The 17,443-nt window shown below is 43.4% G+C and overlaps 1 protein-coding gene across 4 annotated transcripts in view; it reads right to left on the bottom strand.

The window, feature by feature from the left end:
- The window catches only part of CLOCK (clock circadian regulator), an 85,428-nt gene extending 75,100 nt beyond the window's left edge, over positions 1–10,328 (bottom strand). Inside the window, exons 1-3 of one of the 4 annotated variants that reach the window (XM_084758160.1) lie at positions 10,302–10,328; positions 9,117–9,194; positions 8,816–8,941 (exon numbers count right to left, since the gene is read on the bottom strand). The gene's annotated coding sequence lies outside the window, so the exon portion shown is untranslated. Of the gene's footprint in view, positions 1–8,815; positions 8,942–9,116; positions 9,195–10,007; positions 10,193–10,301 lie in introns of those variants that run through there. The other 3 variants (XM_084758163.1, XM_084758159.1, XM_084758162.1) reach the window with 3 other exon arrangements.
- Positions 10,329–17,443: the final 7,115 nt, after the last annotated feature.

A 17,443-nucleotide genomic window follows, 5' to 3' on the forward strand; every position in this document is an offset into this window, starting at 1 on the left:
TATGCTCCATATTAACCAATAAAATGGAAATAATTATGTTCACCAACAGGCAGATTTTTACAAGGAAGGGGGAATGCATGTATGATAGACTACTCAGCGATAACAAAAGAATTCATCTGTTACAATACGGTGGCACTGGGTTTAGCTAGGCACAGAAAGGCACGTATTACATGATCTCACACATTCATGAACTCTTCAAGAGTTGATCTCGTAGTTCAGACTACAAGAGTAGTTACCAAAGGCTGGGGTCAACAGAGAAGACGACGAATGGAGAAAGGCTGATTTACAGGGTACCAATTTACAGTGCAGACAGGAAGAAGCTCTGGGGTACTCCTCAACAGTATTCACTACAGATAGCAATTCCAAAAGCTACAAGAAAGATTTATCAAGTTTCTACCATTAAAAAAATTAAAAATTGAAGGCACGATATGTATACTTTGATTTAAGTACTATGTGATGAATACATATATTGAACACTACACAGTACCCCCTTATTATCTACAACTTTGAGGTTTCTATATTGACTGAGCTACAAAAAATAAGGACTCAGTTGATTCAGTCTTCAATTTGCTTCTTCATCCCTATGCCAAGGGCGCTCGATCTCAGTGAACATCTGAATGTGGCTAATAAGAGAAAGGCTGAGTGCTAAATGTTACTTTAAACTTACACACACCACTAACAGCTACGACATTAACACAGACAAGTGCATATTATTATCACTTTTGGAATACACTGGAGCTTTATTATCTAGTATGATGGCCAAATTTTTAATATTTTCCCACAAATGTTCTGAAAATACCTACAACAATCTCTCTTTTCAAAGCAGAGTTAAAACTACCCACCCAATTATGATTATAAATGGTATATTTAGCTACTATATATAGCTTTGCTTTTTGTTCATCTGCTACAGTGTCATCTGACAGAAGTCCATGAAAATCTTTTACTAAAGTTCCTAAAAACATCTTTGCCTCTTGTGTAGTAATGCTTTATTATTTTTGAAGAAGTACTGTTTATTAACTGTAAATTTAAACTTTGTAATCCTGAAGTACAATCATAGTAACAGAATGGTGAACTGTGCAAAGTTTTTTAAATCAATCTTTTCCTCATATTTTATATAAAAATAAAATTAAGTCAGATTTAAATATAAAAACAAGACCCTTAAAACTTCTGTGGCAAACATGAGATAAAATAATTCTTAGCTAAGATATCAAAAAAATAAAAAAAAGAAAAAAGAAAAAAAGAAAGTAAAAACCATGAAGCATAAAAGAAATTGCCAGGCACAGTGGTGGCTTTTAATCCTAGCACTTGGAAGGCAGAGAGAAGCAGGTCTCAGTGACTCTGAGGCCAGCCTGGCCTACTTAGCAAGTTTCAGGCCAGTCAGACCCTGTCTCAAAACAACAAACAAACAAACAAACAAAACACAACAACAATAACAACAACAAAGAGAGGAAGAGAGAGGGGGAGGGAGAGGAAAAAAGAAAGAGAAAGGGAAAGAGAAGGAAACCGAGTATCATCATAGTTAAACTCTCTTCAAAAACGCCAATAAACATAAAAAGGCAAGCAAATTATTGGTCAACCTCAATAATAAGCAAATAACCAATTTCTTAAGTGTACAAAGATCTGGGCATACACCTCACAAGAGAAAAATACACCAACACAGTTGAAGATACGTTTAATATCATTAATTATAGAAATGCAAATGAAAGTCATAACAAGACTCCTAATCACACACATGCATTAAAATGGCTAAAATGCGAATATCCTGGCATTACTGAGTATAGGCCACCGAACACCTGAAGCAAATGAAACTGCCAAAGAGTGGCGCAAGGACTGTCGAGCCGCACACCCACTGTAGAAAACAATGCGTCAGGATCTCATGTAGCCTGGTACTGCGAAGCCTGGCAATACCATTCCCAGGTGTTGGCTCAAGTGAAATCAAAGTTCGTATGATAGTCCCATCCTAGAAGCAACCCAAGATCTATTAACCCAAAACTGGATCAATAAATTATGTGCATACCCTACACAACCTAACAATACAGCATAAAGAGAGGTGAGCTAGTGTCATGAGAGTGCTGTGACAGGAAGGCCTGCAAGACACACTGCACAGACTCCACATCTGCATCACAGAAAAGGGAAACATGCAAACAGAAAATAAACCAGTGGCTGCCAGAGAACAGAAAACTTGAATGTGAAGAGAACGCTGTTTCTCGGTACTGGACATAACTCTATTTGTATATGTTTATTACAACTCAACCTGTATACTTAAATCAGTAACTTTTAAGACATAAATTACACTTCTAAAAACAATGCTTTTTAAAAGTTTTAAAGCTAAAATCTAAATATTAATACCTAAGTACCAAGTAGTATAAAATTATTTCCCCAAATCAAAAATTCTAGGCATTTTAAAAAATAACAGGAATATACTCATGTCTAGGTACAAAAGAGAGCTTGCAATAGACCACTTCTTTTTGAGAACTAGAAAAAGCAACTGAATTCTACAAACTGTATTCCCAGGACAGCACGAGGACGAGACTCCGGAGGGGGGTGAGGTCCTTGAAGGTTTTCCTACGCTCAGGCTTATTCTTAACTAGGGTATTTTCCAATCTGGACGCAGACCAGAGGCTAAGCTTCACCTGGTCTGTGCAGAACATTACTGAAGAACAAGAGAAGCCAGGAGAGCACTTTGGGTGTTCATGGAGGGCTACAGTAACAAGCCTGTTGGCAGCCTGCAGGAATTCAGAGTTCCTAGCTTTCATCTCCAGCACGGTACTCACTGGTGTGTGACCTGCACAGGGGCCAGGAGTCGGTGTGTACCTGCAACCCATCTTCTCAGGAGGCTAAGGCTGAGGGATCACGACTCCAACAGCAACCTAGCAAGAGCCTGCCTCTTAGCCTCCCCTTAGCTTAAGATGCTTTGCTCCCATTCCACCTGCCTACATGAAAAGGTGAGCATTCTGTTATGGTCTGGATATGATGTGCCTACCAAAAGGCTGTAGTGTTGAAGGCATGGTCCCTAGCTAGTGGATCCAACCACAGAGAGGTGAACAGGACAGCAGAGCTTTGGCCAAATCAATTGATTAATCCACTGACAGATTCCTAATTTGATGGCATTATTGGAAGAAACTTTCAGAGGTCCCTGGAGAGGACAATGATCTGTTCAGACCTCTGTCTCTGCTGTCCTCGCTGAGTCCCCTGTCCTACGATGTCCTCTCCCGCCAAGTTCCATCTCACCTCAGAACCTACACCATGGAGCCCGCCAAGCACTGACTAAGGCTCCAAAACTACGAGACCAAGTAAGTCCTTCCTCAGGTTGTTTCCTTCAGATACTTTGTCACTGCAATGACAAAGCTAGCATGCTCTCTGGCAGAAAATACCAGCCCTGACATTCACCCAAAAATATTAAGGCATAAATAAAACAATAAACCAACTTGACATAACTGGTATTTACAGAACACTGTACCCAATAATATTCTTTTCAAATTCATATAAGACATTTACCAAGATTATATTTGGAGCTATAAAACAAATTTCAATAAAGTTAAAATCTCACCACATTGGAATTAGAAAAACAACAACAACAAATATTTGGAAACTAACAAACTTAGCAATAATCCCAGATCTAAGAGATATCAGAAGCCAGACAGTTGTTTGTCTTCTGCCCCAGATACTCCGAAGAGTGACAAAAAGGATCCCCTCAGCCAGGGATTAGAGGCTAACCTGAAAAACAACAGAATTCCAGCGCTCTAAAATAGAAAAATCTAGAAGTAAACCTTTCAAACAGTCAGAATTTCTAGTATGCTTACAAGGAGAAAGCAAGTAACTTCACTTCTACTCTGAGAGATTAGGGAAAGCAAATTATATCCAAAGAAAGCAAGTGATAATCTGCATAGAAGAAAGAAGGTCATTAAGACAGGTTAGAGGAAGTCAGTGAACCTGGAGGCTGGCTATGAGAAGCCCAGTAATTTAAAAAATATATAGCTAGGCTGCTAAAGAAAAAATACACACATTACTAGATCAGGACTGATGTGGATGATATTAAACCTACAGAACAGTGGTTCTGAACCTGGGGGTCTCAACTCCTTTGGGCACCAAACGACCCTTTCACAGGGTTCATCGAAAACCACTAGAAAACACAGATATTTACATTACAGCTTGTAACAGTAGCAAACCACAGTTATGCAGCAGCCGTGAGAATGTCACGGTTGGGGCCGCCACATTATGAGGACTGTACTGAAGGCTGCAGCATCAGGACGGTTGAGGTCCTCCACTCTAGAGGCTACATGATATAGACTCACTGTCTTTTCTACAGATACTAAAAGAATAAAAATAATATTACAACCAATATTCTGCCAGTGATGTCAAGGAACCTTTTTTTTTAAAGCATGGCAGAATCATATAGCCACCTGGCCAATAACTAATAGAAAAACAAAGCATAAGCACACCAGCGGAGGCTGGCTAGCGAAGCAGCTCGGGAGCCCACACACCCAGTGTATGAACTGCCCTCGCTTCCATCCTTAGCACCAAAGGTAAAACCAATCCCTAATTGACTGATGCTCATGTAATGTATTGTGAAATGTATTTCAAAGTGAAACATAAGTTTAGAGAAAAATACACTACAAAAATCTTGGATTTACTTCATTACTGATCATTATTATTAACTGACTATATAGACTGGCACATATTTTCAACAAAAACAAAACCTGTTGAATTTGGTTATCAACACAAATTCAGTGTTGTTCTACTTGCATTCTACTACTTCTAAGACTATCAAAAATTTCAAGTTTAATTCCCCTTATTCTTAAAAAATGAAAACTTACGTGTCCAACAGTAAAAGTAGCTAAGTAAATTACATGGAAAACATGGGTGAGAATAAACATGTTAATACAGTAACATGCCAAGCCTGGTGGCACACGCCTTTAATCTCAGCACTCGGGGAGCAGAGGCAGGTGGACCTCGGGGAGTTCAAGGCCAACCTACTCTACAAATCAAGTCTAGGACAACCAATGATAAACAGAGATACCCTGCCCCTCACCTCAAAAAAAAAAAAAATCCAGTAACACTCAGTGCAGAAAAATACCGACATGAAAATAAGCTGATGCGTCACTACTAAAGAAGAGAAGCACCTGCGCTGTAGTGGATGCTCCAGGTCTACACAGTCACGGGTCTGTTCGTCTGCACTGACTCCCATAATGCGTAAGCATTATGGAGGAGCAGGTACCCAGAAGACTGACAGTGGTTTCTCCGGGTGACAGGATTTTCAGTAGTATTTTAAATTCTTAATCTTCTCTGTTGTCTCTGATTTCCCATATTCCCATTTTGGGATGTGCTACATTTATAACTGAAGGTTGAAAATGAAGTAAGTAAGTCAACTACTTAACATTAAACTGTACTTCAATACAAATGATAAATTCTTGGCCAGGCAGACAGCTTAGCCTACAGGTACCACTTTATTTGTGCTTCTCATTCCTAAGTACAAAGCCTGGGACCAGGTGTGACGGACTCCGTATTCCCAAGGCTAGAGACGCTAGAGCAGGCGGCAGCCTGCACTGCACAGCAAGACTGTCTCAAAATGCCAACACCACCACCAATAAAAAAGGAATCAATTTCTGCTTCTTTTCTCTTCTATTTATAATAAAAACTTAAAATTAAGTATCATATTTTTTTTTTTTTAAGTATCATATTAAATAAAAACTGTTTTAAAAGCAGAGAATTCAATGGGCACAGTAGTGTCCACCTTTGATTCCAGCACTCACAGTGTAAAAATAAGTGATTTTTGTCCAAAAAATTAATTAAATATTTAAAATAGAGGGTTTTTTTTTAATTAAAAAAGAATCCCTTGGGGTCTGGAGAGATGACCCACTGGTTATGAGCACTGGATGCTCTTTCAGAGGACCCAAATGTAATTGCCAACACTTACATAGCAGCTCACAGGCATCTACAACTCCAGTCCCAGGGCGTCTGGCCTCCTTCTGGCCTCCAGGGAACCCAAATACACACGGTGCACACACACACATGCAGGCAAAATGTGCGTACACACAAAATAAAAAGTGTTAAGTAAATAGTCCTTTTTAAAAAAACAAAAGCAAGCCAAGAAGAGACTTTATACCCTATGAGCATATACAAGGGGAGGAGGTCCCCCTCAGTCACAGTCATAGGGGAGGGGAGTAAGGGGAAAATGGGAGGGAGGGAGAAATGGGAGGAAACAAGGGATGGGATAACAAATGAGATGTAATATAAATGAATTAATAAATAATAAAGGAAAAAACAAAAAAAGCAATAATAAAAGTTCATTCTTTATCAATCGCTCTTTGTAGAATAGGACAGATTAAAAATAATAAGTAGAATCATTTATTCATGAATTTTACAATTTAAGTAATAACTCAGAATTAAAATTGTGAGAATAAGTTGTGTCGGTAATTTAACATTTGCAGAGTAAATCATAGAGAAAACAGAATTTCTTTATCCACTCTATTAATGGAAATTATATATATCGGGGATATTTTTTTAAATCGTTGTAAAGCAACTTATAAATGCCATTATGTAGTTAAGCCAAATAGTAAGACTTAAAAGTGCTGGGACAATCATTTTTTCAATGCTACCAACAATGTAGCGTCAGAGAAGGAAAAAAAAAATGTGTGCTAGTTGTACTATCTACAAGGAAATTACAGTTCAAAAAAGATGCTTCATGCACCTGCAAGTACTAAAATAGTCACTAAAATAGTTTTGCTATAAAATGTGGGACTTTTAAAAACAATTTGGTCTCTACAATGTTTTATTAAAACATTCAAAGCAAAAAAATCATTTACCTGACACAGGAAGCAACATAAGTAAAGATAAGGAGAGCGAGCCCTTACTGTGGTGCTGAAGAAGAAACCACCTTCTTTAATGATGTCAATATTATCAACACCTGCCTAACATGCTTACAATGGGCAACAGGTCACTGACAAATCATACTGTTTCATATTTCTAACAACGCTGAAATCAATGCATACTTTATAATAAATAAAGCAGCAAGAGGCTCCATCCAGTGGAAAAGCTTAAATACGCAGTTTACACAGATAAAGAGCATTCGTCTCAGGGATGCCTGCCATCGGTTGCAGTTGGCTTACGTGGAGAAGTGAGCAAAGCTTTATGGTTCTTCTGATCGCTCCTTTCTTAACGATCTAGAAGCTGAGATACCTAGTCACCCTCACGGACCTATACTTGACACCCTACAATTTGGGCCTTTAAGAATCTATATAAAAATGTTAAATTTTAAGTCTCTATGCTGAATTCACATCAGTTTGACTTCCCTCCAAACTGCAAATACCTCCATATCAGCTAGTCTCTCAACAGCTGGGGGTAGGGGGTGATGCCCTAAGATTGATCCCACATGTTGAAACTTTGACACTCTAAGATATGGGGGGAGTGAGAGGGGCTTACAGCAGAGGCAACACCCCAATACTCTAAAGGATTTCTACCTCCACACCAGTCTGGACTACACGCTAAGACGTCCCCCGCCCCCCCCCACCCCCCACAAAACTATCATAAAAAAGCAGTAATTCAGTTAAGGCTAAAATGGACATCTTTATAAACTCACAGAAGAAGATGTGGACAGCTGCACACCCCGTTGCTAATGCGTACCTCTGGAGGAAGAGGTAGAAATGTGTATGCAGTGGGTGGCACACACCTGTTATCCCAGTATCCAGGAAGCTGAGGCAGGGGATTTATCATGAGTTAAGGCAGCCCCTGGGTTAGATATATGAGAGATTCTATCTCAACAACAGCAACAGGAAGACAGCCTTCGCTTACACATGTGCGTCATCTGTTAGAGAGACCGGAGAGAGCTACACGAAATTCAAGTGACAAATAAATGCCATTTTGCACTAGACTGACTATCATACACCTGCATCAAACAGAAACAGATATCCTGGCCCACAAAATAAACAAAAATAGTAATAGTAATTAAAATGCCTACAGAACTAGTTCCCATAAAATATTTCTGTCACTAGAGGGAGTTTATGAATAAGTCCCTCCCTAAAATTGCATCCACTCTCACAACACCCTTTCAACCTTAACCTTGCTGCAAGGGTTAGGCTGCTGGTAGAACTAGAAAAAGCATTAATATATGTGTGCACAATCTGTTATCATAAAGATGTTTAGTTTCTTACACCTAATTCTGAGCTTTATTTTCCATAAGAAATAACTACACACACGTACACACACAAATACACAACACACTCACATACACATATACACACAGACACACACTCACAAACACACATTTATATTTCACGGTGGTTCACTCGTGCCTGACTTCCTTAAAAGAAATAATAGCTTCCCACCAGAAAAGCACAGTGAATTAAACAATCTAGTTTACTGTCATTGTAAATAGTGTGTTCAAACTTTGAGGTAGGGATCGACAAAGGGAAAACATTATAACTATAGTTTCTAAAAAAAAATAATAATAATAAAAGGAAGACTATACTATCAAAGCAGCCCAACCCAACTGTAATGCCAAATGCAGCTATTATGTGTTACTAAGTCAAATAACTTTCATAGTTTTTAATTTACCTGTAACTTCTGCATCGTAAAGTGTAAACAGCCATCCCATTCATCCTAAACTTTCCTCCAGTTTAGTCTTTCAAATATTAAGAGAAATACAGTTTATGAACCCATAAAACATTAAAAAAATAAAACTATAGACAACACATAAAACATTTCATTTTCCTTCCTTTCCCGTAATTATTGGTTTTCTAGGACTTCCTTATACAGAAAAGCAATACAAATCTTACAGTAACTACACTCTCTCAACACAACACACCACACAACTCACAGTTCTCCTTCTTGCTTTTTTCACTTTATGTCAGTTTTGTGTTATTCTTTTTTCATAGGTGATTATGGTTGGTCCTGCAAGCTAGCCAACGGCACTCCAGTCAGTAAACTACATGGCTTCTTTCCCCTAAGATTTTAAAACAAATCAGATTTGAAGTGCTCCGAGGGATGATTCGGAGACAGGCACGTCTTAAGTAACATCCTATATTTCTTTTCAATAAGATATGAAACGGGATGGTCTGCAATCTTTCCTCTCTAATCACCTTTAAAACTAAGACGACAAAGCAATCAAATGAAATTACCTTTCCTGTGATTTCGGGGGTCGGTCCCTAGTCAAATCAACAATGCCTGTAAAAGTTTCTTCTTGTGCTTTTCTTCCACTGTAAAAGAAAACACCGGGGTTTGTGGCTGCTGTTGTCTTTAAAGCTGTAAAAAGCCTCCCAGGATGTGTGTGGTACCGCATTCTAATATCAAAGCACCCCAACTTGATCTGTCATCTGCCAGGTCAGAGGCCAAAGCTCTTCGTATTCCAGGATTCTGCTGACAACCTCGGACTTCCACCGGGGCAGAAGACATCCACAGGAATATAAACTTCGCGGCGGTACCACCGGCACCGGTAGAGCCAGGACGGTGTCCAGGGCGATCAGCGGTGCCCGGCTCGGCGCGCGGCTCAAGTCGGACGCCCGGGGCCCAGCGCAGCCCGCGGACCGAGCCCCGGAACCACGACCACTAACGGAACCAGCTCTGGGCGGCGGCGGCGGCCGCTCGGACCGCGGAACGCGGCGCGCGCCGGCCGCCGCGAGGGCGGGGGCTCGGCGGAGGAGCTGGCCGCCCCAGCGCCCCATTGGGCGCCGCTCCAAACGTGCCCGAGTGGTGACAGGAATAAAGTGGGTCACAAGGCCTAGCGGGTCCCGGGCGCGAGCGCTCCCGGCGGCCGACTCGGCCTGCCCCGCGCCCAGCCTCTAGCGCGCTGCGGCCCCGGCACCCCCGGGCCGCAGCACCCACCGCGCCCCCCTGCCCCGCAGGTAACCGGGGCGGCCGGGGGACACTCCGCCGCGGGCCCGGCAGAGCGCGACTCCCGGGAGCCCCGCGCTCTAAGCCTCGACCGACCCCGGCCACCGCTCCGCCTCCCGGCCTGGCCGCCGCCCCCCCTGGCCCAGCACGCCGCCCCCCGAGCCCGCCCGTGTCCTCACCGTGCGGCCGCCCGAGGCTCCGGCTTCCTCCCTCCCCCACCCGGGACACTGGCCGCGGTGACTCGCGACTGCCAGGCCGCGATGACCGGGAAACGCCGGGGCTCCGGGAGCCAACAGCACCTGGGACGGCGAGTGCGCAGCCCCAACCCACCCCTCAAAATTCACCGCTACTGCCGCGCTCCTCCCCCTCCCGGCCTTCCCCTCCTCCACGGGGCTCCGGGAGCACGCATGCGCCGCCGAGGGCAGCCGCCCGCCGCGCGTCGGGCCGGGGCCCACCCGGTGGGGCGCACTCACCGGGAGCGCGCGCGCGGCGGCGGCCAGATTTCCTTCGCGCTCTCGCCGGCCGGGGTTTCCTCTCTCCAGCCCGTAGCCGCCAGCCGAGTCCGTGATTGCGCTCCCTCCCGGCGCATGCGTCGTGGGCAGGGGCTCGGCGGCCCGCCGGGCTCTCGCCCCTCCCCTCGCGGCCGCCTTCCCCGGCGCGTCCCCGCGCGCATGCGACTTTCCCCCGTTAGGCAGCCCCGCGAGCCGTGCCGCGTCTGGGGATCCGGGGTGTCCGAGGAAACCCCGCTCCTGCGAGGCGGCGGGAGCTTGCCCTGCGGCCGCACGGGGAAGCAGGGATGTCCCGGGGTCCCCTTCCCAGCGCGGGCCGGGAGGCGGGGCCTAGCGGAGGGTGCGGCCGCCGGCAGCGGTTTGGGCGGCTCGCGGTTCTCCGGGATGCGGCTTTCGCATTCAGTGGGAGCCGGCGGCCGGAGGGGTGCCTCTGTCCCTGGAAAAGCAAAGAGCTTGGTCTCTGCCAAGTTATACTTCTCCAACCAGACGCTTGGCTTCCTCTCCCGGAGCTGCGTGGACTGCCGAGGACTCAGTTTCCCGGCTCCTAGGGACGCCCTAGGTTGGCTGCTCCCCGGAGATGGGCTTGGACGATCCAAGTGACCTCGGCTGCAGCAGGGAAGGCAAAAAGGTCGGGATGTGTTTGCTCCTTTTATGAAAAGGAACTGTAAGAGATGAGTATGGCTCTAGGGATGTCCTAGAACACTGGTTTCTTGGCACCCGTATTACTGGGAAGGAAACCTTTAGAGAGCCCTAATTCCTAGCAATTTGTCTAAAAATCAATTTGGTCATGAAACAGAAGGCAATAAATAAATCTACTCTTTAGCTACAAAATCCTCTCTCCAAGGTAATGCCCACCTACCTCAGCAAGAATTAAATTCATGGTGTATATTGAGAATAAAAGATTTTCAAAACTAGGCAACTTAACTGGGTTCTCCCAGCAATGTGAACCTTGAGTAAGGAGAATTCAGATCCCCAGCTAATCTGAGCTACATAGACATACTCTGTCAGAAGAACTTTTCCTTGGTGGATTCTTTGTTCATTTCTCCATCGAAAGGCTGTTAATGCAAGTTTCTGCTATTCGATCTCCTCTACTCTGATTCATTTCCTTTGAAGAACTTACCCATTCTCCACTCTGTCCCTGAGGTCCAGGCCGGAGGAAACCTTGTTTGAGTTCCCTCTCCCAGGCCAGCAGTTATGGCCAGAAGACTGGAAAAAAATTAAAGCCCTTTCTTGTGACTGGTGAAAAATGAGGCATCATGAAGGAAAAACAAGAAACAAGCAGATTCAAAGATGGAAGTGTAGCCTAGATACTTGAGCCCTGAAATCAGTGTGGGCAAGGTTCCTCTGGAAATTTCAGTTAAAGTAATCAATAAATTCCTGAATGTGTTTGTTTTATTGCTTAAACCAATGAGAGCATTTCTGCTACCTACAAGTTAGTGTCTTAATTACAGGTAGGTAGTAGAAAAAAGAAAGCAGGGTTAATGCTGGTGAGGGCTGGAGAGACGGCTCACCTCTGTCTCCCGAGTACTGTGATTAAAGGCATGTGTTCGAGGCCAGCCTGGTCTGTAAAGCGAGTCAGAGACAGCCAAGGCTACCCAGAGAAACCCTGTCTTGAAAAACCAAAACAACAACAAACAAACAAGAAACCCACCAGTTGTTCTTTTAGAATACCTAAGTTCAATTCCCACCGCCCACATGGCAGCTCAAAACTGTTTGCAACTCCAGGTCCATGGCATCCAATCTCTCACAAATGCAGGCAAAATATCAATGTACATTAAATAAAAAATTACTTTTAGAAATGCTGGTGAAATCGGTTGCAGCCAGAAAAGAGAGTTTGAGCACTTTTCCTAGCTTGAATGTTTAAGTTTTATGGTAAAAAACAGTCCCTTTACATATAATATATATACATATATATATGTATGTATACGCATACACACACACATATATCTTCAAAATGACCTTTGCCCCTTTTAATGGTTTCATTGTCCTCATAGTCACCTCTAGCTCCTCCCTCTCTCACATTCTGTGTTTAATTATTTACCAAGACCTGTTGATAATCCCTTGATTTTCTGCTCAGTCCTCTGTCACTGTTTGAATATTTCCCACGGTTCTGTTTACAACTTTCCCCCTATATTCTCTCTAGGGTAGGGGGGCAGATTTTTTTTCTCCAAAACTTTAACATTGTGTTCCCATCAAACAAAAATTTTGCAGTTTAATAAATGCTAAATCTAGGTTCCAAGTTCTAAATCACCACCTTAAAGGCCACATGTGTTCATTGTGTGTTCTGAAACTCCTCTGTGCCTTGCTGTCACTTAAACTGAGTGTTTCCGCTTCTCTTTCCAGCTGACTTCCCCATCAAGTTACTCCTCTGTAAAATGAGGATAATAGTCTCAGCTCATAGGACAACTGAGAGGCAACTATGTATTAACACTGCCTGCTATATAAGTCCTATGTCAAGTACTGGCCACTTTAAATTTTTATTAAAATGTAATTATATCATCCCCCCTTCCCTTTCCTCCCTCCAGTCCTTCCCATGCACCCCACCTTGCTCTCCCTCAATTCATGGCCTGTATTTCTTTAAGAGAGTGTGTGTGTGTGTGTGTGTGTGTGTGTGTGTGTGTGTATGTGTGTTCCTAAATATATATAAATACAGCTTGTGTAATGTCACCTGTATGTACATGATTTCACAGCTGACCACTCGATACTGGGTAACCACTGTAGGAGCTCTTCTCTGGGGAGGTCTGGTTTTCCTGGTTTTAGCATTCCTTATTGCCTGTGGTTCTTCATCAAGGGTTAAGGCCCCATGAGATTTTCTCTTTCTGTGTTAGCACATCTACTGGTGTCTTCCTTTTCCAGATCTTGTTTAGGCAGCCATATTGTTAAGGCTTCATGGGGGGAGCTTCTCTGCCACTTCTAGGAGACACAATCTCACAGCAAATGCCCTGTCCCTCTGGTCTTACAATTGTTCTGTCTCTTGATCCACTATGATCGAAGAGTCTTAGCTATAGGAGTTGTCTTGTGGGATGTAACACTTGGGGCTGAGCAGCACACAGTCATTTGGCCTCTGCATTTTGATGTGGTTTTCTGTAATGGTCTCCATTTGAGGAAGGGTAGGACCTATACGTCTCTGTGGTATAGTGATTAATAGTTAGAATGTAGTTAGGACTTGCTGGATTAGTAATGTGGCAGTTGTAGGTTCTCCTTTAAGATCCGTGACATCACCAGCATCAGGTATCTGGCTACATTTCCTATACTAGTCATGATTTCCTTCTTCTTCAGAGGGCCTCACATGCGGTTAAGGAGCTACGGAGCTGTTGGGATTCAGCAAGTGTATATGTGCCACTATTGCACTCTTGGGGATATTGTTTAGCCACTTTTAAAAATCAGTTTCTTCCCATGATTTCAACTGTCTTCTTTGCTCAGAAACTGTCCCTAGCTCCATGTGTCCCACGAGTCACAAAGTCACGTCTGCTCTTTCATAATTTCATTCACATCTGTCATTAACATTCCTAGCTTCATCAAATTTTAGGTGAGTTGGAAGCTTCAGGCATGCAAAATATTCCTGTTAAGGTTTTTAAATTTTCATGGCTTTATTACTCAGATTCTTTGTAGTCCTTTTAAAAGAGAGGGAATTTCAGTAATGTTTATGGTACCATGAAACTCATAGTCAAAAGTATAGGCTTAAGATGTTACTAATTTCCCTAAGCTGAGGGACACTGAGAGTCAAGTAATTGCCCTGAGCTCCAGAGATTTCCCTATAAGACACAAAAATAAGCAGGAGAACTGTGGCTTGGGGTGATGAGGATGGCAGGTGCCCGTCTTTACAGCCCGTGCCTGGAGCCCGACAAATGAGCTCTCCTTCAGTACACATATGTCCAATCACCAACTTGATGTGTCAAGTATGCCCCATAAAACAAGACACTGCAGTTAAGAGTGGTACACACTTGTAATCCTAGCACTGGGGAGGCCAAAGCACAAGGATGATGAGTTCAAGGTCAGCTTAGGCTGCCTAGCAGGGCCCTGTCTTTAAAAAAGAAAAAGGTGTGTGTGTGTGTGTGTGTGTGTGTGTGTGTGTGTGTGTGTGTGTGTGTGTGTATTCCTTCTAAAGTTCCTATTTGCAGTCATCCAAATGCTTAATTATGGCCATAATACCCTATGTGATCTGCCCCTTGCCTGGCTTCTGGCCTCATAGCTTACTATTTGCTCCTATGACATTCCAGAATCATCTCTTCACTTCCTTGCTAATCGACGCCTACTTCAGGCTTTGACAGAGGCGCTCCTGTGAGCCCATGCCTGGACGCCCTTGTAGCTAGCTACTCTTAAGCTTCCTCTACTTTCTAGTGTCAAAGACCTTGGCACAGTATCTAAGTACTCCTACGTTGCCTACATAGTGCCCACAGTTTCTCTATTTACTGCTTCCCCCATATTACGTACTAATTGCATGTGTGTTTGTTTACTGTTGAGTGTTTTGCTTTAACCACCTCCCCTATTCCAGATGACACACTTCAAGAGGGAAGGACCCACGTGTTTTATGTACAGTTTGCTTACAGCATTTATTTCAATACCTGAGGTGAATAAGTGATTGACTCAGTGAATGAGATTTGAGGTAAAACATGTTAGGAAGACTTTAATATCCCCAACTATGATTGGAGGCAGATTGCCAAGAAGCTTTAGAAATGTATATTAAAGTATAAAGGAGGGATAAACTGGAATTCACTGGGGAAGGCCATGTACTAGTATTGTTGTCCTAATAGTATTTGAGAATTCATAAAAATGTAGAATGCTATTATAGGTTTAAAAAAAACCTATCTGTTTAAGAACATGTGACTATAATCAAGTTACCACCTGTATAAGAATTGTATCACTGTACATAGATAAATCTCCCACCTGTGTAGGAGTGTGTAACATTAGAATAGACTTTACTGCCCAGAAGAATATGTAACCCTGGTTGAGAAAGCTGCCGCCTGTGTAATATGTGAAACATTGTAATGAAGACATTACCACCTGTATATGATGCTGAGTGAAGTCCAAGGTAAGGAACAAAGCGCATCAAGCATCTCATAAATAACTACCAATATTTGATGCCAGAAACCTCTTCCTGTGTGTGTGTGTGTGCGCGCGCGCGCGCGCATGTGGGAATGCACTAAGGATCAGAGTACTCTGCCCCTGAACTACATCTTCAGCTATTGGCTCTTTTAGAAACAAGTCTCAATATGTAGCCCAGGCTGGCCTCGAACTAGTGTTCCACCTCTCCATCCCTGAAGCCATGTCCTCTGAGTGCTGTCGTTTTCTTTCCTCCCCCTTTGCCCCTCGTCATTCCATGTTAAGTGGCTAAGGCTTCAATAGCATCAACTAGAGAAACTGAAGTTACCTCTGAACTTCAGAGTTTAAAGGGAGATTGTGATCTCATCCCTCTGCAGAGTTATCAGTATCACCCAGTACTGACCAAAAAGGAGGACAGAGACTTGAAGAGAAGCTGCTGCCCGAGGGGTGGGGGCTGGACTAAATCAAAGTGCTCTGTCCCACCATGTGACATGGGGATGCTGTGATATTTCTCAAGATTTCACTGCCTGAAATTACTGTCGGGGCTTGAACCATCTGACTCGGAGAAAAGAAACTCTAACTGCAAGAAGACGAGGCATACTTCTGGGGAGTAGGGGGACTAAGAGGTCAGCAGAGACAGGGCTAAAGCTGACCAGTATCCATGTTGAGCAAGGGATTGTGCCGGGGGAGGCCGACACAGGCTCCAGGAGAACCCAGCACGCCTCATTAAAGAACAAGTACTTGGATGTGATATGGATTTTAGGCAACCTAAATGTTTTTATTTTCTCTAAATTCTCACCACCATGGAGATAGACCCAGGAGGGGAAGAGAAAGAACAGGGCAGAAGCACAACCCCATTTGAGGCTAGCCTTGGCTACACAGCTAGACCCTGTCTTAAAGCCGCAGCTCCCATCTTCAGAGTTCTTTGCATTCACTTCTGACTTGGAACTGAAACTGGAGTTTCAACTTGGGTAGATTTAATAACCAGCGTGGGGAGAGGTTAACACGCTCAAGCCTTAAGGGATTTGCTGCATGGTGCTTCTGGAATTCTAATGCACATGCCAATCACCCAGGCATCGCAGTGAAGAGAGAGTTAGTCCAGTTCGTTTAGATAGGGCCAGAGATCATGCACTCCTAACAAGTAACAAGTTTCCTGGAAATGCCCATCACACTAGGAGCAACTTACATACGACACTGAAAGTAGAGCAAGAGGTTTCAACAGCACACAGTTGTCAGGGATAGTTAAAAATACTAGAGTGAAGTAGAAAGTGTCCACTTTTATAAGGCACAATTAGTATTGGCAATTAAAAACTGTCAAATTTCTACCGTTTCAAATCATTCAATATAGTAAAAACGGTACAGTTTCGATTTTCTCACAGACTGACAAATATCTATATCCTACTGCAATGACAAGTGTATTTATGAAATAGTACAGGCCTGTGATCACAAGCATGAGTCTTTGCTAGAAGAATGCGTGTACATCTTGTGGAAGAGTCAGGCTACAATCATGCACAGCCTTCCTGTTCTTATATACTGCGACTGCACCGTTTCTACAGATGCTGTCTTCAGAACTGTCTTTGTGGATAAACCCTGACTACTGTCTTTTGGTGGATCAGAGTTAAGAAGATAGAGAAAGAGTAAGGTAGAGGGAGACGGGAGGAGGAGAGGGAGAGGGAGAGATGCTGGAGGGATGGCTCAGTGGTTAAGATCACTAGCTGCTCTTCCAGAGGACTTGGGTTCATTTTCAGCACCATCATGGCAACTCGCAGCTGTCTTAAGTCCAGTTCCAAGGGATTGGATCCACTCTTCTGGACTTCTAGAGCACCAGGCACTGGGGATGTGCAGAGTAACATGCGGGCAAAACACTCATACACATGAAATAAATAAATAACATTTAAAATTAAAGGAGAAGACTACATTGTGAAGATGTTTTATACTTGTGTTCACTTGGAGGGGAAACTAATGCTCGTGTTTACATGCATTAGATAACACAAGTGCTGTATTGTGACATAAAAACCTTAGTCCAGATCCTCAGCACCCATGTCAAGGCCAGGTGTGGCATT

The sequence above is a fragment of the Acomys minous genome (assembly GCF_964271855.1).
Source record: "Acomys minous genome assembly, chromosome: 15".
Classification (NCBI taxonomy): domain Eukaryota; kingdom Metazoa; phylum Chordata; class Mammalia; order Rodentia; family Muridae; genus Acomys; species Acomys minous.